Source organism: Alosa pseudoharengus, unplaced genomic scaffold (genome assembly GCF_046254945.1).
Source record: "Alosa pseudoharengus isolate Yale_2024_CS ecotype anadromous, Long Island Sound unplaced genomic scaffold, YU_APseudo_1.1 YU_APseudo_1.1_scf_7, whole genome shotgun sequence".
Lineage (NCBI taxonomy): Eukaryota > Metazoa > Chordata > Actinopteri > Clupeiformes > Clupeidae > Alosa > Alosa pseudoharengus.
In genome coordinates this window covers 41,378,261-41,405,900 of record NW_027468859.1, presented here as the reverse complement: position 1 = coordinate 41,405,900, position 27,640 = coordinate 41,378,261, and the positions used below count along the sequence as shown (strand labels likewise).

Below are 27,640 nucleotides of genomic sequence, written 5' to 3'. Positions count from 1 at the left end.
GTCAACAGAAGTGATGTTACCAGGGTAGGAATTTCACGGCGGCCACGACGGCCATGGCCGTCGTAGCCCCTTGCATTGGCCGTGAGGCCCCTTTGAAAATCAGAGGTTTACAGGCCACGGTGGCCTTGGTGCCCCCTTCTTTCAATATTCTGCTTTGCGTCCTACTAATAGCGATTTTTATTTCGCCTGTGGCCTGTCAAAATAATCTTAGCATTCACGGCGCAAATTAATTTAGTCTTTTACGCAGTGGAGAAAGTGACAGCGCAAGAAAGAAAGTGCGTCCAAATTCACCCTTTTTCAGTTGAACTACTCGCGAAGTAGCCTATTCATCACACAGACATCACAAGTATCACATGAAAGAGCTTTTTCTCAGCTTTTAAACGATGTTAGCCGATAATTGCTGTGTTGAACGGTTTGCGAGAAAAGTAAATAATATAATTCAATTTAATCATACATTCTACTGAAGGTTTTGCGTCCCATGATCTCCCTACCCATTCATCTCGGTGGAATACTTTACGAACCCTTCTTTTAACACATGACAAACCATATATCAGAATAAACAGGAGACCTTACCGAACACAAAGGCGTAAAGCAGTCCCCTGTACAGTTAGCCGTTCCAGAGTAATCCAGTTTTGAATTTGCAGTAAAGTTCGACATACATGGATGTCTCCAAATTTGGGCTTTTACATTGTTCCACATGATTTCATAACGGGCCAAATACAAAATAAATGTTACAAATATCGCCTAGATATTGGAAAATCAGAGGACAGCTGACTAAGAGTTTGTGAAAGTAGCCTTAATGATCACAAAATGCTAAGCATGCATCTAGGCTATTTGAGTTTCTTAAAGCTGAGCTGTGCTTAAATTGTTCAATACATGATTTCTACATAACAGGCCAAATATAAAATAAATGTTGTTATATATAGCCTATATATCTGTAAATATTAGATGATCAGATGATTTACAGTTCTATGTAATATGTCATGTTTCATGTTTTTGTAATGTTTCATACAGTGATGCAGGTCTACTGCAGTGAATAGGCTAAATAAAACTTTGATCATTTTTATAGCCTACTACTGTAGGCTATAGTTAACTTTGGCCTTGGTGCCCTGACATGTGGCCTTTGTGCCCCCCACCAAATATGCCCAACTGAAGGCCAAATGGCCTTGCCCCCGGAATGGTGAAATTCCAAGCCTGGATGTTACCCAACATCGCTTAGAGCACCTTTAATGCAAAATACTCAGCTTGTGTGACAAATAAAAGCAACCCCACACTAGCAGCTTAGAAGTCAGGTGCGATAGTTAGAAGTAATGCAGATGTGCACTATATACACACCACCAATATGTGACCCTGCAACGGGAAACCAGTCGCTTTGGTAAAATTTACAAAATGAAGTTATTGTGCTTACATGAACAACCATAAACTAAGCTTTCCAACGATATGTTATATCGAGGGTATTGCAAAAAGTATCACTAAGATAACCGCATCCAAAGTTGGCGTGGTTCTCCTGTCACGATACACCAGAAGAGGAGAAAATCACCTTTTTAAGTAAATTGTCACATGCGATAGTGTGAGGGCACAGCTAGTATTAGCCTTACGGTAGCGTGACTTTGAAGCGGATGACGTGCAGTTTCATCAACCGAGTGAGTGTCTTTTTCTGCCCCCTAGTTAATACCTGAGACGGTCATAAGGTGTCACTATATAATATAATTAATGTATTTCAGGGGAAGTAAGGGGAGAGGAAGTCTGTGAGACACAGATTGTGTATAGGCCTACTTTTAAAATGCACTAGGCCTACGTCAATGGAAAAACGTCCCTAAAATGACGCCAGGATATTTCTAAAAGTTCGTGCTTTTGACCGTTCGTGCCCTGAAAGGCAAGTCTTTCACATTCATATTCGGTTACATCTCCCAAGAATGATGGAGAGAGCTGACACATTGAGTAACGAGTAATGAGTAATGAGTAAATTTTAGCTCTACCATAAAACCTTATAGCGGCGTGGACAGAGAGAATGACTGCTAATGTGTTGAATCTTCACCTACCTTACAAATTGTAGCTGCGTTAAATTTTAGCCTTTGGCTCCAAATCCGTTTCACATTCAATCTTTAAAGGGGAACTTGGCAACTATTTCAACGTAATAAACCCGTTTAGAAATCATTTGGATGGTTAAATGACCTGTTCCGGTGAAAATGGTGACTTTCCCCGCTGCGTCTAGCGTCCCCAGGCGGAAAACCAACCTTGCAACATTGAGACTACCGTCCCGGAAAGAGAAGTGAGAAACAAGAAACTCGTTTTAAATCGTGTTTCTTACCTTGTAACATCCACATAGTTCTGCCAAACTTATGCTAACCGTTCACTAGCTTGTAAACAAATCCATGTGCTTTATCGTTACCTTTTCCCAGTTTGAAATAGCATAATGCACAATTTCTCAGGCAGAGGGGGAAATCCTGCCAAGTTTCCCTTTAAACAACAACGGAAGCGGAGCGCATACACGCTGCTTGCACGCATAGACAGTAAAAGGGGAAAAACTTGCTCGTCTGGTGTAGCCAATGGAAGCATATCTTTGCAAAAGTTCTGTGGCCATTCTATGTTCGTCAAATACGGTTCTTGCATGATTGTTCAAGGACTGAAAAACAATTGCTTTAGCTCACAGGCCTTTTCTCCTCTGTAGGCTACTGCCGTATAATAGCGCTGAAAATGTTGTGGCATGCATTACTGAGCAGGACTGTGCATTACCTTTTTTGTCAGATCATGGAGAGATTTCAGGTGTGCAATAACTTTAAAGGGAGTCTTCATATAATAGGGTGGTGTGAGTGATTACTATTGAAATGTTAAAACCGAATTGTCCACTATAAAATCAGAACTTAAACAACCCCTGAATTCATAATGGTGGGTGGGTATAAATTGGGTACAAATTGTAACAAATTATTAATTGCACAAAAATAGTTTTTTGTTTGTTAAAAAAATAAGATTAGATTCCCCATGCAAACTTAGAAATGAACATACTGAACAAAAATGTTGGTAGTGTTGCATATTGATATTAAAGTATTGAAGAATCAGATGAAAATACAGTTGCTTAATATATAAAGACTTATAGGCCTACACAATATTGACAATTTAAAAGTAAAAATCACATAGGCCTATTATTTAGGACTACCCTCGCAAAAAAGGGGTGAGGGTCTGTTTGTTTCAAATGAGTAGCCCTCCATATGATTTCGGGTCTTCAGGTAGCCCTCATTCCCAAAAAGGTTGGAGACCCCTGGTCTAAATGTATGTTCATCCGTGAAATTTGTTCACAATATGAAAGTGTAGACTGTATACTGTTGAATTATGTGAAAATGTGAAATTCAACATTTTAACCCGTACGTTTGTTTATCGTGGATTTTCTCAAAATAGCACTGTGCGCAAAGCGACTGGTTTCGCCTTGCAGGCGATAAACACGATAAACGAACGTACGGGTTAAATGTCGAATTTCACGTTTACGCATAATTCGACAGTTTAAAGTCTACACTTTCATATTGTGAACAAATTTCACGGATAAACATACGTTTTGACTGTTAAAGCAACACCAAATAACTTTCCCTCTGCACGCACGCTATTTGTTTATCCAGCACCGGCTTTGCAAATAACGATGTCCACAGACAAGGTAGAATATGTTGCACGATTTATGAAAGTACGATGTATTGCGACATCAGATGCAAGTCAAATTTGTATTGTAGTTTCTTATGTCTTGAACCATCGAACTACAGACCCGCTACCCGATCTGGCAAACTTACATAGTGCGGTTATAGCCGATAGAGGTCCGCAAAGCGAATGCAGAAGTGCCGTTCACCCTGTTACAAGTTGATGAACCACTGAAACGATTTTGGAAACATTATTTTAAGGTACAAAAAACTCTTTGGTGTTGCTTTAAACCCTGACTTTATTTAGGTGAAGATTAAACACAGTTAGCAGTCATTCCATTTGTCCACGCCGCTATAAGGTTTTACAGTAGAGCTAAAATTTACTCATTAGGCTACTCGTTACTCAATGTGTAAGCTCTCTATCGTTCTTGGCAGATGTAACCGAATATGAATGTGAAAGACTTGCCTTTCAGGGCACGAACGGTCAAAAGTATGAACTATTAGAAATATCCTGGCGTCATTTTACGGACCAGGAGAAGTTTTCCATTAACGTAGCACATTTTAAAAGTGGGCCTATAGCCTACACAATCTGTGTACACAGAACTTCTTCTCCCTTTACTTCCCCCGAAATACATTAATTCTATTCTATAGTGACACCTTATGACCGTCCCAGGTATGAACTAGGGGGCAGAAAAAGACACTCACTCGGTTGATAAAACTGGACATAGTCAGTCATCCGCTTCAAAGTCACGCTACCGTAAGGCTAATAATTGCTGTGTCCTCACACTATCGCACGTGACAATTTACTTAAAAAGGTGATTTTCTCCTCTTCTGGCGTATTGTGACAGGAGAACCATGCCAACTTTGGATGCGGTTATCTTAGCGATACTTTTTGCAATACCCTCGATATACATATCGTTGGAAAGCTTAGTCAATGGCCGTTCATGTGAGCACATTAACATACACTTCTGAGCAGTAGTATGTCTGTGTGATATCATACCTTATCGCAACATTGCCTGCAGCAGCACTTGCCTTCTTGCTTACACGACCTTAACATAGAGCATCCCCCATCGGACTTGCAAAAGCAGGCTGGGACTGCTGGGTGGCACCTAAAAAAAAATAAAACACCATTTGCCATACATCTGGTTATTGTTGATTAAGATAAAAATCATAACATTAAAAAAATAGGGAAAGTTAAGTCAATCTGGTGTACAAAAATAAATTATAAATACCTTCTGAAGGCACACTTGCCACCATCACCATCTATGTTAATTCTTGATATCAGTTTATTTGTGAGGACTCTGTCAATAAAAGATAGGATTAAACCAAATTATGCATGCTGTACAATAAATTGAGTTGCTGTACAATTTTTTAAATAATGATTATGATCAGTTTGGCAGATATTCACTGCTCACATTACCACCAACACAATGGTAAACGTGGCTAAATTGCAAAATTCAAGACCATTTTAAGTAGCTGCAATAATCATGATTAGTTTCTGTATTAAAGGTTGTATCAGCGATAGCTAGCTCGCTATTCTCTCCCCCTCACTCCCGTACAATTAAAACTCTCCTAAACGCGCATCTTGTCAGTTATTGGTTGAAACACTTTATTTTGCCTTTGAGTGTTTGCCAACCCTTGTTGGTAGCAATTTTTTTTTTTTACAGATCTCAGAGCCTAGGCTGCCTACAGAGACGAATTTTTTTTGACGGCCTGCTTATGGGGCAGACAGCTAGCAGATCGTTAGGAAAGATTAGATGAATGTGATCATTTATGTTTGGGCCTTTTTTGGGCCTGAAATCGCTGATACAACCTTTAATGCATTACATAGCACATATGTCAAACAAATTACAGCCTGCACAATAACATACCCCATAGCCCTCACCATGGAAAAAAAATATATATTCAAAACACAAACACTTACACCGCATTGAAGGCAGCAACCATGGCTACTAGACATCATCAAGTAGCAGGTAGTGCCATCAGGACAGACCAACTTTGACCTAGACAGTTGATGGAGCACACATAGCAACAGACACATAAAAACAGGGGATAAACTAAACACAGTTACAGACACAAATACATCCTCAAATACTTTTTTGTTTACTTCTATACTATTTGGTAAAGTTGCAAGCATAGTCTACAATAAAAGTAATGAGCGGTACGAAATTATGATTTATTTATGTATTTTTGGACAACGTAGGCTACCGGTAAGTAAAGCGAGAGATGTGTGTTGCTTATACTGTAAGCTGCAAAGCGCTGTGTGAAACACTAGAAAGGGTGTGTCGCGGTTCTGCCTTTTCACATCGCGACACAGGTTCGTGGATATGAGTATTGCGATTTAGGTTTCAAATTGCATATCGTTACAGCCCTAATGTAATTCTATGTGTATGTGTGTGTGTGTCTCTACCTGATGAGTGAACTCTCTTGCGGGCGTCCGTATGGAAGTGGCACACATTTGGAATATTCCAGAATGCACTCAGCATTCTCAGGGAAGCAGTCCTCATAACACACAGTCTGTAAACAGAGGGAACAGAAGGAGACTAAGATTAATAAATTGAAAAACACACAGAACATGAAAAGACCATCACTGAAGCACTGCTACACTCACATGCATGTTAAGTAAACACATGTTTTCAGAGCAAGTACCCCCCCCCCCCCCCCCCCCCCCCCCCCAAGTTAGCAAGGTAACGTTAACAACTTTCATCTGTGTCTCATGGTAATAGACATGTAAAGACACTTTACATGTAGCAGCTAGCTAAGTTAGCTAGAGCTAACCTACTTGTGCCAGATATTTCATTCAAACTAAAACTCTATTCATAACGACATCTCAGACAGAATTATTGCTAGATATGATATTAACACATCATTCAACACAGATATTCCACATAATGGTGAAGTTAGTTACTGGAAAAGCTAACATTCACAGCTAACATCACTAACGTTAGCGATGTTAGCTCACTAGCTAATTGCTAGCTAATTCTAACATATTTGGTTAACATTCCATTATGAAAACAATAAAAGCTATATTTCTAATAAATTCCCGTTTTCAATTGACTTACAAAGTACTTTAATTCTTACCTTGAATGATAAGGACAGGCAGAGTTTGTACAGCTTACACATATAGTCAGCTGCATGACAGAAAAGTGACAGTTGAAGTCACTGGTGGCTGGAGTTGAAATGTCAGTCAGGGGTGGGGGATGGGAATTGCTGTGTGTGCGCAAAACAATCGTAGCCTATGTGAAAATGATTAACTGTTGCCATTTTATACTGTTACATTGAAATGGCTACTAAACTGATTGATAGAAGTGTCCAAACAATAGTAACATTAGCCTAGTGGGCTATTATTACTACTATTATGATTATTATGGTTCTCATATGGTGTGACGTCAATTTCAGATCAATTTGACTGATTTAACATTAATCATATTGACCCAAGTTTTATAGTGACTACATGTCCCTGTTGAACCTCTTTACAATCACAAGCAAGCCAGCTTGTAAAGCTAAAATAGTATGAAATTATGCTCAACATGTTGGTCAAAGCCTTGACTAATTCTTGACATCAAATTGACATCAAGGTGCCCGCTGGGTAGGGTATAGCCTACACTTTTTAGGACTAGCCTATACAGGCTGCAACTTCACATGAAAAAAAGTTCACTTCCCCTCAAATAGAAGACACAATTCAAGCAAGTGGTCCGCACAAAATGCACTGCACTGGTGCATCTGCTAATTTAAGACCTAAATAAATATAGGCTATTTAATATAGGCTATTTGGTTTGTGAACCACTTCGCTTCAGTCAAGGGCTCGATGGGAGCACGACACAGTCCAAACTGCAGGGTCCCCCTGGGGAATGCAAGGGGCTGAAGGCATTGAGCGCCTTTACGAAAACTATGTATAAGTCTATGTGAATCAACAGTCAAATCCTCCACTTAGATAGATAGATAGATAGATAGATAGATAGATAGATAGATAGATACTTTATTGATCCCCAAGGGGAAATTAAAAAAAAAAAAAAACATTAAACTTTAACATGCTATGCAGAAATGGCAGCCATGTACACAGGACCTATAGGCCTAGCCTACTTTCACAGAGGGGGCCTTACTCTAATCAAGAAAATTCTGTCATAATTTCAATATAGCCTAACAAAGGTAAAGTGTAGGCAAAACTCCTGAAGCTTCACAAATACAGGCTAGGCCTATTTTATATTTTAAATGTTAGACTTCAAAGACCCCACGGAAACCCTGGATATGGTACATTCAATGTAAACCGATAACTCTTGGTTAAATTAACAGATAGCTGGTTAAACAATAATATTAGTTATTTCATTTTCTTAAAGTGAGTGCTGACCAATTAAATTGGTTGTTGAGAAAAAAAATCCATGAACAAATGAGATTGCTTAATGGATAACCTATGTGTCTTAGTTAAATTAACCAATATTTGTTTAACTAATGATGTTGGTTAATGAATAACTAATGTATTGGTTTAATAATTACCAATATGTTTGTTAAATTAACTAATATATGCTTAACCAACGATATTAGTTGTTTTTTTAACCAATCTGTTTTTAGAGTGTACATTTAGCAGACACTTCTTGACCAAAGTGACTTACATATGTCAGCTATATTACAAGGGATCACATTGTCCCCGGAGCAACTTGGGGTTAAGTGCCTTGCTCAAGGGCACAACGGTGGAAGCCGGGAATTGAACCGACAACTTTCAGGCTACTGCACGCTAGCCCAGCTCCTTAACCACTACACTACCACCGCCCCACATATACACACACACATGCCACCACACAAACACACCTACACACACACACACTCACGCACATGCACCCATACAAACACACCTACATACACAAACACACACACACACACTCACAAAAAACACACACAAAACACATATACACAAAAACAACCACACACTCTGCACACACTCAATTACAAAAACACAAAAAAGGAACAAAGTAGGAAATGAACACAATTTGACAAGCGTGACTTATTTTTGTGGAAAAAATGTGCTGGACTGGGCGGCGGTCATATTTTGTACCGCTCTGCGGTACATCTAGTTATTAATATTAATATTATTATTTTAAAGTTATTATAGTTATTTTATTGTCTTTTTTTATTGCTTGTTTGATGGATTAAGTGTTTTATTGTTGATTTTGTAAGGTGACCTTGAGTGTTGAGAAAGGCGCCCATAATTAAAATGCATTATTATTATTATTATTATTATTATTATTTTTATTATTTTGCCAGGTTCTGATATAGAATGACTACACAAAATGGAATAATTACACAAAAGTCTCTATTTTTGCATTTTCTTTGTTGGCTTCATGGGTGTGTATAAGATGACTATACATCTGCACAATTAATATTGGATAAACCAACATGAATATTTAATTCGATTCCTGTGAATATTTCAAGACCAGGAATGTAGTGGTTAAATAAGAGGTTGGTAAACTATGAATTCTGTGATCACGGTAAGGTGGACTCCGCCATGCGGTATCAGATTTTTAGAAAAGGCATTCAGAACAAGTTTGATGATGGTGGAGGTTATTGTCCAATGTTTATAACAATACAAGTGGCATTAAGTGGTTCATAGAGTGTTGATGAGAGTACATATTGTGATTGTGGATAATACAGTGTGATTTTTAAATGTTAACCACACAACTCCCAGTAATACGCTCAACAGGCAGAAATGATGCTGGGTATGACATGTCTGTTCCCTGCAAGCTCCAATAATGTAACCTGACTTAAAACAGTCGATAGACTCAAGTTTAGATTCGGATTTTCCCTTCACATCAACACAATGAGAATTTCAGAGGCAAATATATAAATAATTGTCTTTATCACTATCTACATTCAACAAAAATATATGCAAAACTGCATATATAGAGATAGGCTATTTCCCTGGTAGTAGACTATTTCCCGGTAGTAGACTATTTACACAGTCCAAAACATTGTCAGTCTATACGCCACAGCAGAGAGAACGTCACTTCAATTAGAGGGAGAGCAGATAGCTAAGAAACGTTCAGAAAAAGTCCTGTTGGCAAATTTGAGTAAAGGTCGGTAAAGGGGCTATTTCACATTTTCACACAATTTGAGGGTGCTGAATTCAAATATTTTGTTTACCAAACTCAATTTTGAGTTTTAAGTTTGCTAATTAGCATAATTCACATACTTTTTGGTTTTGCCATCAGATAGCATAGGAATTGCAAAAAATAAGGCATTAATATACTCTTTATGTATCAGATATGTTGTAGGACAGGACAGGAATGACCCCAATGACCCTAAAGTAGCAAATGAAAATAAGCTAAAATTAAAATATAAATTGAAATAATAACTAAAATTCAGTATGACGTTTAAAAGCAAAATAGATTCCTTGATAATAAATTGATAGTAGGTGACTGCTCATTTTTCTGTAGAAAGCACTAATTATTATGAACAGTTGTCAGTCTTTACAGAGGATTTACACTGTATTTTTCTTTTACCGTAAAACATCTCACTGGTGCTCTTTCCTATCATTCAAATTCCAGCCATGCAAAAAAATGGTAGTGTGCCTGTTTGAGGGTTGCTGAACAGTGCTATGGAGATTGCATTATTGCAAAATTTAGACAAGATATCCTTTATAGTGCAACAAAAAGAAACATTCTCCAGTGCATCATTACTGCATATGATGCTGAAAGAGACGTGGACCTAGGACAAATCCTAAGCTATAAACTGATTAATGTCCCTGTACTGTAGCTATTGCAGATAGCGATGGTTATTTGTAAAGTCTATCCTCACTCAAGTGCTGTCTAGCAATGTGGAATGTCCAGTAGTGATCACTGCAAAAACTGCTCATTCAACACTGGTAATAGATGCTCAAGATCTAGTTATGTCTTTAGGACACCCATCTGACTGCAGCACATTTAAGAAGTATGCAGGAAAGTTTGTAAGAAACTTTTGTATTGTTATTTGGTATTTGTTATGTGGTAGCAAATGATGTTGACTATCAAATAAATAGACTTAATGTAGGAATGCACACACAGATATTGCAACAGATACGCTCCAACGATACGATCCAAACTTTTCTCATCTGTTGTTCCTCGTTGGTGGAACACACTGCCAGTTCCTACAAGGGCAGGATCATCCCTCTCCATTTTCAAAAAACTCCTGAAGACCCAGCTCTTTAGAGAACATCTCCTCTCATAGCACCACTTACAACAAGTCTTGCTGATGCTAGCACTTACCACCTGTCTTGAACTGACACTCAACTGTTTAAAAACAGCACTCACTGATGCACTTATTCTTACTGTACTCTACCGTTTTTAAATTGTCCTAAAATTGTTAAGAGAATTGCTTTAAAACTTAACTGTGACCATGTTGTTAGTCGCTTTGGTTAAAAATGCGTCAGCCAAATGTAATGTAATAAAGGTGTAGGCCTTTTTGATTAAGACCCAAAGAGTGGTTGAAACGTACGTATTAAAGTACACTGGGAGCAAAGAAGACTATCTTCACTTTTTTCCCTTAGCAACCGTCAAAGAAATCCCATAAACACAGGATGGCCTAGGGTAGCCTACATCAGATGGCCTAAAGATTAGGCTCTTCTGCATAGCATTAAGTGATTTGCATGCAGTAATTTGAACACTGACCTTGATCTAGCCTACTTTGGCTATTTAAAGGTAATTTATTGCCAAAACATCACACAATATAAATGAGCTTTAACAAATAATAAAGGACTTAATGACACACAATTATGTAGGAAGTTTAGAAGTTTAAAACCCAGAATTGACCAAAAGTGCACCAAATTCAACACAAATCACTTAATACACTTGGAGGAGGCCTGCGTCCTTTCTTTTCCAGATATTTTAGGATTTGGATATCGTTTCAGTATCGAGTATCAAGATATTTATGGCAGGTATTGTATCGAAGTCATAATTTTGGTATCGTGATAACACACTGCCAGAGCCACTATGTTTTCTAGAGTGATGTTGCTCAATGGCATATTAGAAGAGCACATTATCAAGCTCTAGTATGGAGGCAAGCACACATGCCAAATCCAGTGTTACTAGAAGTAAAATGTTTTTTACTTGTCAGTTGTTGCTGACGGTAGATGCAGTTCTGCATTAGGCTTATTCCCGCTATCTATGCTCATATGTACTGTAGGATATATTCTGAGTTGAAGGTTATCTGTGCAATTTCTTATTGTGAAGAAATGCATGAAACACCACGAGTGACTCACTATGTTAGCAATAAAAATATTGTTGTGTTTTGATTAGAATTTCCGAGTTTATTACATGTTAACTGTAATCATGTTCCCATTAAATATGTTAATAAACTATAGTATGGCTTCTTTAATGCTCAAACATATATTTAGAGAACACTTTTATTTGGTTTTAGTGATTACATTTGAAATCAACCCAATTTAGGGAAAAATAAGCAAAAATAATCGCTATTTTATGTTAAAATGCTGATTATGTGGCTTAGAACTCAGAATTGAGCTTGGTAAACAAAATATTCTGAATCAGCATCCTCAAATTAGGTAAGAATGGTGGTTTACCAACTTTTCCTCAAAATTGCCGTCAGAAGTTCTCTCTCTGTGAAGCTGCTCTCCCTCTAAATAAACAACTAAGTCCAACCGTTACGCCCCTACGCCAGCAGGGGAGACACTTCCTCTAGTGAGCAGTGGAAGAACCGCCCGTCGCGCTTCCACCAGAACAGCTGATAGGATAAACAACAGTCAGTGTGTGCGGCGGCAAATTCAGAGAGGAGCATCTCCATACCTCGCCTTCCCGCAGGCTGCAACGAGCTGTAGTTGGATTCAGAACAGAAAGTCTAGACTACAGTTTGATTAGGCTACTACTTCACGTTACTTGGATGTATGTGGATGTGAATCATAAACAACGCGCCCGCGATCGTCTGCGCTCATTCCTTCTAGAAGATGGGACCTTTAAACCAGGGGTTCTCAAACTTTTGTGGGCCGGGGACCCCTCATGGAGTGGAAAATTCTCCAAGGACCCCTCATAATCGCAACACATACAACTTTAAGTTAATCATGTAGCTGTATAGCCTTTTTTTTAGATGATTATGTTATATGTATTTTAAAAACGAGTGCTAATACCACAATAGTCATGTTAGCAAACTTTGACAGTGTGTAGGATTTTTTTAAAGGATTGTTGTTTCTTTGTCAAATGTAGGCCTATTGTGTTGAACACATAGTGTTTGCTTCACATAACTTTCATTTTGTTGGCGGTTAATTAAAATTAATTAAAGTGTTTTGACGTATTGATGTAACATATCAGCAGATCAATTGGGCTACTGATACTGTAGCATTTTTCGCCATATAAGACAATTTCATATTTTTTATTACACGGCTCTTCATAGTGCTGCAGAATGCTCCATTCACTTGAATGGGCCTTCCCAACGTTCGGCGGTCTGCTAATTCTGAATAACAGACCGTTGCTAAGTATAACAGACCGCTGTCAAGGAAAATGGTCTTTGTGCTTCTAAGTCAATTCTTTCATATCACTACGCAAGGATTGGAACTTCATTCAAAAGTGAAAGCAGACGGTTGATCAGCTGTGTTCTAAAGAATGTTTGATTCAAGTTCAGCGTGTGTTGCGAACTATTTGTTTCTCAGCAAAAGCCATGATGAAACGGTAACAAATGGCTATAGCCTAGGCTATGTAGGCTAAAGAGTCATATCGTGGGGAGTTTATTGTGTCGTTTTGGTAAGTAGCCTTGTAATAAGCAGGATAATGTATAGAACGCCGGTCATTGTCAGGGGGTCCCTGACAAAGTTTCCGCTCCGCTGCGCGTCGGGGTCCGGTTCGCCCTGTCGGGACCTATCTCCCGACAATGACCGGCGTTCTATACATTATCCCTTACGTAGCAAACTTTGTCAGGGACCCCCTGACAATGTGCTGCGGACCCCTGGGGGTCCCCGGACCCCACTTTGAGAACCAATGCTTTAAACGAGCACTTCCCTTTGCTTGGAAGAATGGTGAGCGTTGGATAGTGCCAGATGAGTGGTTACTTGTCTCGCCAGGAGAATGGACATCTGCTGTCGGGAAATCAGCCAGCCGGCGGGTAGCCAGCCGTAGACTACCAGGGTTCACTCGGAGACACGTAGGCGCTACCGGAGCAATGGTAAGATTTAAAGAATAGACTATGCTTTCATTCTGCTGTAGGCTATAAGGAAATAGATCTACGTTAGTAGATACCGATCTTAACTGTACATTTTGTTTTCACAGACTAACTTTGCCTCTTAATGGGGCAGGGCTCCAGACTAACTTTTTGCACTGGTTGCACTGGTGCGCCTAACTTTTTTTCTTAGGTGCACCAGCACAAAAGTTAGGTGCACCCAAATTTTCAACCACATCGCATTTAACACCGCAGCAGGTTCTTTTACTTAATTACTGTCCTATATAGGTTGTCCTATGACTTATGATTTACAATTCTACAAGAAAAGTAACTTAATTAAGTGTTGGTACTTTAAGTGCTTCACTGAGCTGAAATGTAAACTTAAAACATCTCAAGATGAATTAAATAAAAATAACAGTGAGTAAATTAACAGTGCACGTCTTTTAAGGGCTTCAAACTGCACATCTCATGGCTCAATGTCTTACATACTATCCTTCATGATCTTTAGGCCTTGGCTAAACCAGCTCGCCATGCTAGCATCTTCCATAGAAATGTATTTGAGCACAATTTAAAGAGATGTTCCAAGTAGCCTGGGGGATTTTTATGTGATTTTGCAATGATGATTGCAATAATCATTTCACAGTCCCACAATGCAATTTACTTTTTAATTTTAGTATGTTTACATTTTCAATAAGAACATCACTATGGTTAATGCAGTAACGAAATGGTAGGCCTATTATTATAGGCTATTGCAATGACTTGCCATGCTCGATCTAAATGTGTCCATTCAATTCACCGTACACAATGACCACAGTTATACATGCAGGGAATATTCGGGCTTTAAATGTATCGGTTTGCGGCAAATACTGGATTAAATTGATTGATGCCATCAGAATGAGTTTACACAACTCGCGCGCAAAACGAATATTGCTGTTGAAAACCGGGTTACTCCCTGCATGTAACTGCGGTCAATGACGCACTCCTTTTCGGCGATATCTGTATCTCTGTCGTTCGCGAAGGCCTTGTATGCATTGTTCGCAATTTTAAGATGTCTTTTCATCTGCGATGACTCCTATAAATTTGGCGCAAGTGGCATTCCTGTACGTCGGGTTTACGTTCAAACTATTTTTCTGGTGAATAATTATTTCGGACTGAACTTGGTGAAGGGAAGTTTCACTAGGCCTATCGTAGGCAACGATAAACTTGATCATCATCTCGGGCTCGTCTGATCCGTTTGCTGCTGCCAGCTGCCGAAAGGCAGTGGGGAGAGGGTACATTTATCTCGGCCTATGTGACCACACTGTAATGCAACTACATCCACTCTGTTTATCTGACGGGTCTCTGACCTCTCTCTCTCTCTCTCTCTGCACCACACGCATTTTCAAATTTACACACAGGCACTGGGCCACGGCCAATCAGAGGGGAGGTCCCGCCCTTCACTATCTGTGATTTGTTTAAACCACGATTATTGGCCAAATATGTGTCTGTTATTGAACCAAAGGTAGAGTTTCAATGCGGACACTTTTTCCTCTCTCGAATAGCTGGTCGCACCATAGACAGTAAAAGAAATGGACGAACAGACTCCGTCGTTCTCAATGGGAGGGCACTGAGTCATTTTTCAGTTGGTCCCCCCAGTACTGCGCAGACTCGCACTTAACTTCGTTACGTTAGCCATCGAACTGAATCTTGTAACTCATATGATAGATACACAGAAATTCTTCTCACACTTCCTTCGCCTTCAAAGTCATCAAAGTTAAACATTTATTTATGTATTATTATTAATATCATCCTCACAAGTGATATCAATTCGTGTTAATGTTGAAACTACCACACATGATCATCTTCAAAAACAGTCATGGTAAAACAAAAATGTTATAGCTTCTAGCCTTGAAGCTAATCTTCTTTCCACTTTTCTGACCTACGGTCAATCCATCGAAAACCACTACTAAAACTACTGTTTTTTATTAGGTTTACTTGCCTCTATGCTTTACCTTAACATACAATGCTATTGTAGGCTACATAGCTCACGAGTTTCCGTGCTGGCTGGACTACGCTTCTTCTCCAAACAATACGGTTATCTCCCTTCAGTGCGTTAGCTTCCCTTCAACCGGACATGCTAAACATTCTTCTTACGGGAACCTAACGTTACGTACGAGGTAGTCGAGTCTTGTTTAGCCTTTTATTGTTTATGTAGATAACACAGAAGCTAAAATATCAGCACATGATATATGTTATATGAAGTTATGGGAATTCAAAAAAATCCTAAATGTATGGACGTTCTATGGGGTTAGCAGAGAGTTGATAACCACCGCTACATCGCTGCTTCTACTTCCGGGAATTTGCCTGCCCCCTTGGGTCGCACCGGTGCGACCTCCGATTTTTTTTAGTCGCACTTTTGAAAAATTAGGTCGCATATGCGACCAAATTGGTCGCACTCTGGAGCCCTGTGGGGTCGTGACCTCCTCTTTGCTCGGAGCTGTCTGCAAGTCATTTAAGCAGTTTGGTAAACTCCAGGTTGCTGTCCATAGAGGACAGGTTGGCTGTTTTGAAGTTGGAAAAACTGCGGGAGAGACTAACTCTAAGAAGAGAAGACGGGTGCACAATCCCAAGCTTGCGGTAAGAATATGTTCGATGACTGCTAGCTAAGCTAAAAGTAGCCTAGCCTAAAACCAAAGCTAAGAGTAGCCTATAGCCTTGCAAAAGAACAAGTGAGCAGAACCTGTGTAAGTTGCTTTATTAAAGTGTATTTTTTGAGTCGAGCGAGAAGAAAGAGGGTAAGATTTTTTTTTGGTGACTATTTTTCAGGTGCATTGATAGATGTGTCGTGTCCATACGCAGTGCATCGCACAGTACTGCTTGTCTTTATTACATTGTTTTTTACTGCTGGAATCGAGACAGAGTGTGACTTTGGAAGTCCGCCACCTTGACCTGATGTCTGATGAAGACGGCGTTGTTGGCTGGGTGTCTAAATGGATTGTACGATCGCCGTCCTTTCGTAGCACAGAGTGCTCTGAACTCTGTGCCATGCTGCAGTCCCGGTTAGAGGCGACTCCAAAGTACAGAGCCACGCACCATAGACGTCTGCAAAACTGGCCTGCCTCAGAAAAAAACGCCAGTTACAGCCCCGAGGCGGCCAGTTCACGGAGTTGTAGCTTTTAGGCTGCTCGTGAGCTACCCATATGTTGTGTGGGCAGATCCTCACTTTGCACATGTGTGTTTGTTTTAATAAAGCGCTTTCTTTGCATAAACGTGTTCCTTTTCTCTATAAATTCATTCATGTCCTTGATGGTAATAATAATGTAGCATAGGACAACAATGACATGAATATATATATATATATATACATAATAATGTATACATTATTATTATTTTATTATTGGGGTTTACATTTATTATGACCCAGGGTGACCGACAGATCTGCCAACCAATCACGAGTGATTTTTCTTGTTTGAAAGTTGTGGTTTCATCCAATACTGAGTAAGGATATTCAAGCCAGGCCTGGCCAGGAGAGGGAGTTAAGTAATTTAGAGACGAATGACCGCGTCGCAGGAAGTGCATCATAACAAAGGGACGCCAGACCCTCTTGTAACAGCTGAACTCAGTAATACTGCAGACTCGTAAAAGTAGTTAGAAAATAAGGCAGAAAAACGACAAGTTTCCTCATGCTGCTTCCTTATGTTGGAATGTGCAAAAATGTACAAACAATCAAGAGGATGCCTTCTTGTATGTGATTTCTGCAACAGTGATACTGCAAACGTGTTGATAGCCTATTGTTGATTTATATGCTGTAGCCTAGTGTAAAGCATGTCACACAGTAGCCTAGCCTACAGAAAACACTTAATTCATCTGATGTGATATAATGATAACTTGTATGCCTACAATGGTTTATTAAACATCATAGTCATTTATTTAGTCAGTCATCATGTTCATGTTAATGAATAGGAAGGACACCTAAATGATAGCCATAAACCAAAATGTCGCGCAATATCTGCCGTGATTCCCTATGCGTGAGTCACGAGCTCCTTCCAGCTGACTCTGGCAGATCTCCTGGACAGTCAGTCACGATCGATTATTTAATAAATAAATGTGAATTACGAATAATAATAAAACGCTTCTACCTAATGTGACTATTTTTTCCATGAACTGTAAAAGAAAACACGTTTTTTCCAGCTGTATTCTCCGTAAAGAGTAAAGTAAATTATGTACTTATTCCGGAATTGACGTCACTTCCTGGACTCGTCTGAGGCTGGTCTAATGGGTCTGAGGTCTCTCAATGACTTAACCCCTACTGGAGGCCAGGCGCCATGGAGGTATTATATATAACTGGAGAGAGTGACTAAGTCCCGCCCTCCATACAAATGAATGGTGGAGGCTAGGCTAGTAAATCCGGCCAATTCATAGTCAACGCCATCTTGAACACTGGGGTTCGGATCCAGCGCCAGTCGACTCTGACCATGCGCCAAGTTACAAAGCTGGAAATGACGCATGGACCAACGTCGATTTTTATTGGATATTCTGTAAAAAGAGAGTCGTCCTCCAGTAAGAGGGTGGCGATAATGCACATAAAGTCCTTGCCTCATAACAAGAAGAAGAAAAAGTTGCTCGGGAACGCGCATGGAGTCCGAGTGGAGTCGCCCTGAAGCGCAACTTAATTTCATTGGATAACACAGCGGCTCTAACTAACAGCGGTCTGCCTGCTGTCCTGCTGCAAATATGCATTCGAACATGACGTGAAATATCCGTAGTCGAACTATAAATAAACTATTCGGTTTTTAGTGCCAAGTGTAGCGCATTTTTACAGTCTATGATTAGTTTGTTTTTTATTTTATTGTTTGCCATCTCATAGCGGGTGCTCTAAACTTATTCTAGCGATGGCCCATGACCAAATCAAGCCAATAATAGCCAGTAGCCACAATAATGACTGGAGCCAGAGCCCTCAATAGCCACCCTGTTTTGAAAATAATATTGAAGATATTCAATATTATTGAAGATAGTATTGAAGATAACGCACAGAACGGTCAGCCTGAGCGGACAATTACGTCCCCAACTCATCTAAAATGTGGTGTCTTTACTTTGAGTTGTAGGCTACACCGCAGATGGTAAAGTAACGGTTAAAGAGAATGTTGTCTGCGGACTCAGCAAAAAACAGTTTACTTACGCATTCACGACATCCAATCTTCGCGCTCACCTGTGGAGTTACCATCCAAATGAGGCAGCGATGTCAGAGGCACAGTAGACGGCCAGAGCATCGCCAGGCATCCAACATCGTATGATTGCATGCATACTTTCCGTAAATCCTAAATTATGTCCAGGGTCTGCTATTTACTTAGGCTGCAAAGCACAGGTATTTATTTGAGGTAGGCTTTTTCGAGGCAGACCTTTATTTCTTACATTGTACGTTATTGTGAGACATGCGTTTTGTTTGGAGCGGCATACCAGGCTATCAAACGTAGACAATTTTCGGTTTTGGTTTGGTTTCGGTTTACTTTTTTTTTTTTTATTATATAGGCTAGTTAAATGTTGAGACTGATGGGCATTTAAATCTAGAGTGTATTTGATGATCACTGTAAAGTTTCGTGTAGTTGAAAAAGTGTTGGAATTTCCAGCTGTTTATTGCGAGACAAGGCCTTTCCTTCATTCATTGAACGTGAGCTGTGCTCTAATGGAAACCTTATTGCATAGCGAAGTAGCCTAAATTGAGTTTTTTTTTTAATTATGCATGGTTTACTTTTTATTAAATTCGTAGGCTGGAATGCCTCGCGGCAATAATTGTATTTAAATAAGCGCTTTGGGTTGCACTCTGTGCATGTTAAATGCGCTATACAAATAAATCTGACTTGACTTGACTTAAATGTAGTAGCCTAGTGCTTCAGCCTCTGGCAAGCTCCAAAGGGGGCGGCTATAGGTTGAGAGCAACGTGTTGGAGACCCATGGTGTAACGAGACAAGGTCTTTATGCCGCTGTTGTGTAATTTATTGTCTTTAATCATGTTTAGGCTATGTTTGTTCGGGACAAACAACAACGAAACAAGATCAATACAATTTAATTTATTTGTTTATTTGTCATATGATGGATAAACAACCATAATATGCACGTCTTCTAGGATCCTCAAGAAATACGCACTGAATAACGTTTGGCTGTAGCCGCCGGATAGGTACCCGCCCACCAACATGTACGCGCATGAGAGCTCATGCCCAACACGGATTTTCGTGCATGGAGCTGGTTCCAAATGCTCCATGCAGCGCCATATTTGAAAATGGCGTATGCTAACATGCCGAAGCTAATCTGCACGCTCTTGACCCCCTGCCAGGCGCGGTTTCGCTGCATTCATATGCTAATTAGAGCCATTAGCACTCTGTGAGCTCTCCACATACGTCATAGTACGGTTCCGACAATTTGTGGCACAGACAAATGCGACATTCGCGGGTTGCAAATTGTCAGCAACTGCCGAAAATGAGGGAGATCTCCGGGTGTTTACGGGGATGAAAATCACACTTTTCATGCAGTGGTAATCTTAGACTGCACAGAATTGCATGTCCAAATGCCCAGCTCAAAAGTACTAAATTCTGAAACATATTCAGAAAGGAACCACCATAAGCATAAGCCCATATGGTGCAGTAACTTTCATTAGTGACTTGTACACAGGGTCAATATCAGACAAAGAAATAAAAAAAACTTCAGGCATTCTCTCTCTGCTGGAGGAAGGGGACGAGGTGATGGCAGACAAAGGCTTCCCTATTGAAGACCTATTGTCTGCCATGAATGTCAGTCTAGTAATACCACCATTCCTAAGGTCTGACAGACAGCTTACTACAGAGCAGGTGGCAAAGGCTCAGGAAATCGCTCGTCTTAGGATTCACGTTGAAAGGGCTATTAGAAGAATTAAAGAATACCATATCTTTGACAGAACATTACCCATGACCACTATGGGGTCTATAAACCAAGTATGGAAGGTGTGTGCCCTGCTCACAACTTTTCAGGGCCCATTATTCTAATCTGCCATTGGTCTCATTCATGTACATATGTTTAACCCTTTGCAGACCGCGCCGAACATTCCATTTTTTCAAAGGCTTATTGTGTGATTATGCTACATGACAGAGATATGATTTACCCACCATTATAATCAGGAGAAATAGCCCTTTCAAATGGTATAAAATAGAATTAATAATTTTGAGGAGAACACACATATTTTTAAAAAAATATCTTTAAAATTCAACCCCAAAAAACACAAAACTATCAGTTTGTCAAGATTAATCAAATTTTTCCCCCAATTTCTGTTGTAGATAGAGAAAAACTTAGAGTGTATGGGAGATTCACAATTTTGTCCTCTACTCAGTGATGAAAACAGAATCAATGTATCACCTTTTGTTCAAAAGTTATGATAAATGTATTAGACCTTTGCAGACGGCACAAAACATTCCGATTTTTCATACTTGATGCCCTTGTGAGACAAAAAGGCTTATTGTGTGGCCATGCTACATGGCAGAGATAAGATATACCCACCATTGTAATCAGGAGAACTAGCCCTTTAAAATGGTACATATCATAGTTAATAAGTTTGAGTGTAACACACATTGTTTTTAAACAATACCTTCAAAATTCAACATCAAAAAACACGAAAATATCAATTTGTAAAGATGAATCTTGCTTTTCACCTAATGTCTATTGTAGATATAGTGTGTGAAAGATAGACAGTGTTGTGATCTCCTCAGTGAAAAAAACAGAATCAATTTATCAACTTTGGTTCAGAAGTTATGATTAATTTACTCATAACTGCAAGTCGCAGTAACATGTAGAATTTTTAAAGAGTAGGATGTTTTCCTTTCCTGGTTTGACATCTGACCAAAAATACACAGATATAATGGTCATGTAACAAATATAAGATGTTTTACCATCAAAACAAGATGCATAGCTAAATATAGGATGTCTTACTGTACTCTGAAGAGGCTAAATCAATTGTGGGGAAGAAAGATAAAGGCTGAAATAAAGACTATCCAGATGGTAACTGCTTCTCCATGTGCTTCATTCTACTATGAAAACAAGAATAAGAGACACTGGCACATGTGTTAGGTTTACGAAAGAAGAAATAAATCATTTTATTTAGATAAGTCTTTAACAATTTCATTAAATAATCAGGAACAACAACTTCAGGTAAATAACAAAACATATGTTTACAAACAAGCAGTAACTATTAGAACTACAAGAATGACAAGACAACAGTATAACAAAGATCAACAAAATACTTTAACATGATGAACAAAGCATCAATTCATATTAACATTCACACTAATAAGTGTTAATTAATTAAACATTAGAAGAAATTCAATACATTTAACAACCATACAGCATATAATTTGATACAATATATAATTATCAATATCATTTGCCCTACACATAAGGTGATACACTAACGCCGCATTCACACCAGATCCATGTGTGTGTGTGTGTGTGTGTGTGTGTGTGTGTGTCCATCTAAGCCTAGCAGACGATGAGGTGTAAATGCTACTGGAGTTAGTGTCCCTGTCTGTGTTAGAAGGATAGGCAAAGTTTATGCTTTCTACCTAACATGGGACTTGACCAAGCTCAAAATAAAGAAATTGTCAGATAAGAAAATTAGAAATTGAATTACAAATCTAACCAAACTATTATCACTATAATCCCTGTCATTATTGTTATAAGCAACACTCTTATCACAACCAGAAATGTGCATACGCCCAGTTGGGCGAACACACACACACACACACACACACACACACAGACACACACACACACACAAACATGCTTACTCAGCTGAGGATGATGGGAGATTATTCTCCTCCTCTACCACATCATTGTCTTCCTCTTCATCCAGAAACTACCCATCCATGTCCCATGTCCATGCCACCGTGGTCCTTGGGGTCATGTTTGCCATCAGCAGTCGGCTGCTTTCACCTCAGTTGCACATACTTCTCTCCCTCCATCTAAAATAACAAAAAATCACAGGTCTGTTAGTAAATAGGTTGTTTAAGATTATGTGGAAGTAATGTAAAATAAAACTAATCACCACCAACCATGACTCTTTTCACTAAAAGTATTATTGTCACTGGAGGACTCCAATATTGCTTGGAGAGGTAACATTAGTCTCAGAGCTCACTAGGTGTTATTGCCTTGGCTAAACCATACATAGCATACCAGCTTACAAGCAAACATTGATTCATGAACATGAGTCAGGAGATATGACAGAAAACATCTAAACAGCGTATGCATACACATATACACCGTGCATAGGCTACTGCAGTTGCGTAAAGACAAAACACCCCCTTAGAAAATAATGTGTCGACGAGTAGGCTTGGGTGTATGAGCTCCCATCATAGTTAGCCACCCAAAAACCTCATAATCGTAGCAGCCAACCTTACAGCCTAAAAGCTAAACAATACTAAGACACATTTATAACAAATCTTCAGTCATGTATTCATGAAAACAGCAGTCAATGAATAAAATCCTTACGTTACACCATCGGTGATCAACACAGTCTTCACGTCGGTAACGTAACATTAACGTTGTCATTCATGTCAGATGTTTCTATCTAAGTAAGCTAAGCAACTTGGCTACAAACAACTGTAAATTGTGCTATACATATTACGAAGGAATGAAAGGTTTATTTGACAATAAAATACCGATTAGGTGTACTTGACATAAAGTTGGCAGTCATGAAGCACGGGAGTGAACTTTATCGCGACTACGCGTCAGGGACATGTTGCAGCCTCTTCTGATGCTAACGTTACCTAACTTAGCTAGTTTTCTGTATCAGCTGACAAGCAAGGAACATCGTTCAAAATAGAACAAATCGTTAAAATGTCAGTCCTAGTAGGTCTGTAATCTTGGTTGACATATAGTAACCCCCCAGAAATGACTGAAAATAATGAGTTTACTAAAGATTACGGTGTGCTAAAATATCAGCTGTCATATCAGCTGAAGTGAACACACACACGCATTATGTTACGGCCATGCATACAAGGTGTAATTACCAGCAAAAATAACTTTTAAAAACGATTTTGAAGTAATAACATGGATAACAAGTAGTAATAACATAAAAAGACTTGTTTTTACCTCAGATGATCCAGTAGTTTCTCCTTTAGACGACGTCAAGATCAACGATGCATAGTGCTTCCTGCCGTTTTTCCTCTAGTGGAGGGAGACATCAACTCTTGATTTTTCCTTCACGTAGTAAAATAAATTCGCGCCACAAATCCCTTAACCAATCATATCGCCAGAAAGCCTATGATGTGACGTTTTTGAGGAAGTGTTCATTGATAAAATTGGTTGGGGTATGGCTGAGTTATTAGACTGAACGTCATCGGTACTGGGGTACCGAAATTAGAACGTGTGGTCTGCAAAGGGTTAACAGGGCTTAAGTTACTGTATATTATTACGTAAAAGTGCATCGCACTGTACTGCACTGTATTGACTTTAAAGTCACTTTGTATAAAATATTTTTAAATGCTTACACCTAAATTAATTAATAAATGTGCAGAAAGAAGCCAACACTTTGTGTTTGTATAATTGTAATTTAGTAGCATTTTGTTTGTGGAATAAACATAGCAGAAGTTTATGATTAAGTACAAACAACTCTTTACTTACATATTTGTATAAATCACAAAAGCTTGTGTAAAATGTGATACAAATAGGAAAGATTTAACCCTTACAAGCCCAACCGTTCTAATTTCGTTAAAATTTTAACGATGACCAATCATCTAATATCTCAGCTGTCCAATGACTGATTTTATTTCTGAAATCTTCCCCGTAATGCTGACAACATAAGCTACAATTTGATATGATTGGTTAAGGGGTTTATGGCGCGAAATGTTTTGGATACTTGAAGATGAGTCTTGAAAAAATATTTTCACTTGAGTCGGTGCATTTGACGTGGACAGCCGGATGCCACCTGCACTTAAGTTGGAGTTTACCTCGACTGGAAACCACAAAGCTGGATAAACTGAGGTAATATTGTTTTTACATCGGTTCTAGTTATGGTTTATCTTAATTTGAAGTCCTTAAATCATGTTATTTGACAGTAATATGCTTTCTCATCAGCGTCAACATTATGGCTTAGCGGGGGGCTAGTGCATCGTCACGTAACTTTAGCTAACTGTATAATTCTGAACTGCTTGCAATATTATCGTTTGCTTTTGATGTCAGTTATTTTCATTTGACAGTTTCATTTAAAAACCTGTTAGTATATAACCTGTAGGTAAGTTTGTGTTCTAGTACCAATTTGCTTGTTAGGTAATAGTGTTGCACGGTGTATCGATACTAAAAAGGTATCGCGATGCCTTCACTCAAAAAACGATACGATTTCAGACGTTTTTAGAATCGATACTTTATTAAAATAATAACGTTCTGTGTCTGTGTCAACTGCTGCTCCCACTGCTCCTTGCACGCATCTAGGCAAGTGGGCGTGTCAAGCAGGCAGCTCTGAGTGAGTGAGTGCGCAGCCAACGTCAACATAGTTCTTTGCCGACAGTTCTAGGCCTTGTGGATAAAACAAAAGGTGCAGTGAAATCTGCAACTATTTCGGATACATCGGGTGAAGGCAAGCCATCAGGTACACAAAGTCATTTAAAAGCAGTAGGCTACGCATGGAACTTGGCTAAACACCTCGCAGATATATCCCAACATTTTTAAAGAGTTCAAAGAACACAGGTTAACGAATATGCTATAGAAAACACGACTACATGGTTAGTGCCAAGTTCTTCTCTTATGTTTTAGTCTAGCCTAAGTGAAACGAGTATGGTTCTCTGGGATAAAGCAAACCTTCCTTCATCAATGAATTTTGACGAGACAGAGCTGTAATCATTTTGACGAGACATAACGAGCTGTAATCATAGGGTGCTAACGTGATGAAAGCGCAATGTTCACGCCAGAATAACATTACCATAACTTGTAAACGATCTATTTCATGTTCGGTCAGTAGCAGCCTACTACTGGTAATATTTGTCATGGCATGTAGACTGCAATTTGTTCAATAATTATTGCCCAGATGTAGGATAGGCTACCCGAAATGCGCTAATTAAAGCCCACAGCATAACACCACCAAAGCGTGTTGAGTCCTAATAATAATAGCGGCTTATTGTTACAGTACGTGGTAGCAAATCATGTTATCAAAGAAATAGACGTAATGTAGGAATGCACACAGATATATTGCAACAGGTAATGGTGTAGGCCTATCTGATGAAGACCTGAGTGGTTGGAACGTTGTACTTGTACACTGGGCACAAAGAAGACTATCCTCACATTTTCCCCTTTGCAACTGTCAAAGAAATCCCATGAACACGGAAAGGCCTAGGGTAGCCTATACTGTACATCAGATGGCCTAAAGATTAGGCCCCTCTGCATAGCATTCAGTGATTTGCATGCAGTAATTTTAACACTGACCTTGATCTAGCCTAGTTTGGCTATTTAAAGCTACTTTATTGCCACAACACAATGTAAATGAACTATAACAAACAATAAAGGACTTAATCACACAAAGTAGGCCTACTATTTTACTGACTATAAAAAAATAATAATTATGTAGGAAGTTTAGAACCCAGAATTGACCTACACACTACAAAAGTGCACCAAATTCAACACAAATGACTCAATACACTTGGAGGAGGTATGAGTCCTTTCTTCTCCACAGATCTTAGGATTTCGCCGTAGTATCGTTTTAGTATCGAGCATCGTGATATTTATGGCAGGTATCGTATCGAAGTCATAATTTTGGTATCGTGACAACACTATTAGGTAAGCATTATATTGGCAAGACAATATAGCAAACCAAAGCTGAATAAATCAATGGGCGCCGCGTTTCTAAGTTGCGTTCTCTTACATGAAATAAGTTGAGCGATATTTTTACTCCTCTCAATATGTAACGTTAGTTGTAGAAAATAAGATGTGAAATCACATATTCTGTCAGAAATGTAATTAACTTATTGCATTTCCTCCGGTTGTTATCTGTAGTGCAGTCTGTAGTGAACTATTTTAGCTTGCTAACTTCTAAATGACAAACATCAGACGTGCTTGTCTCAACATTTTCTAAGATGGCATGACTTGAAATTCTAGATGAAGCACAACTCCTCAATATTTAGTTATAGAAAACATGATGTGAAATCACATATTCTGTCAGAAATGTCATTATTGCATTTCAGCAGTTTATTACTAGGTGAAATGTAATCTGTCTTTGTCTTGATGCCAGCCAGGCAATCAGATTTAGGGTAGCTAAACCCATGTGTAATACAATGACTTTTCATAGGCCTACTTAGAAATATTTCGAGTATATTCTGAGGATGCTTCAATAGTTTAGGCTACCTCTTCTTTTGTGTGCATACATGCACAAATCTGTAGTTTTGTAATTTTATTTTTTACATTAATAAAGGTATTTGTATGATTTCGCTCTTGTTTCAGATGGAGGATGACAAGACCTACACAGACCTTCTTGCAAGCCTGAAAGAGGTAGCTGACAGCTCATGAGCTTGCGTTCACAATGCTGAAGACCATGAGGGGATGGAGGAAGAAGGTATAGATTTATGTGCCATGCGTAGGATGGTGCAGACTAAAAAACTGTGTGAAATAGACTTGTTATGTTCTTTTTTACTCACATTGTTGTCCCAGGCATATGTGGTTTTACCAACCGGAAGGAATGGGAGCTTGTGCTTAGTAGGCCATCGTATGCAAACAGTGCACGGGCATGGGACAAAGACTCCAGAAGAGTTTCACAGGTTTCTGGGATTGATCATTTACATGGGGTTCACTTCCCTCCCTAATATCCATTGCTACTGGGGAACCAAGTCTTGGCAGGGATCAGGGGACATTGACCAAATGATGAATATATATTGTGTACTCCAAAAAACGCAGAATATAGAAAGCAC

The 27,640-nt window shown here is 39.1% G+C and overlaps 1 long non-coding RNA gene across 1 annotated transcript; it reads right to left on the bottom strand.

Moving 5' to 3' along the window:
- Positions 1 to 21,817: 21,817 nt before the first annotated feature.
- Positions 21,818 to 24,021, bottom strand: LOC143110093 (uncharacterized). The gene is made up of 2 exons (XR_012984060.1): positions 23,841 to 24,021; positions 21,818 to 22,711 (listed from the first exon to the last, which is right to left on the bottom strand). It is a non-coding gene; the product is annotated as an uncharacterized LOC143110093 (long non-coding RNA).
- Between the last annotated feature and the right edge of the window lie 3,619 nt (positions 24,022 to 27,640).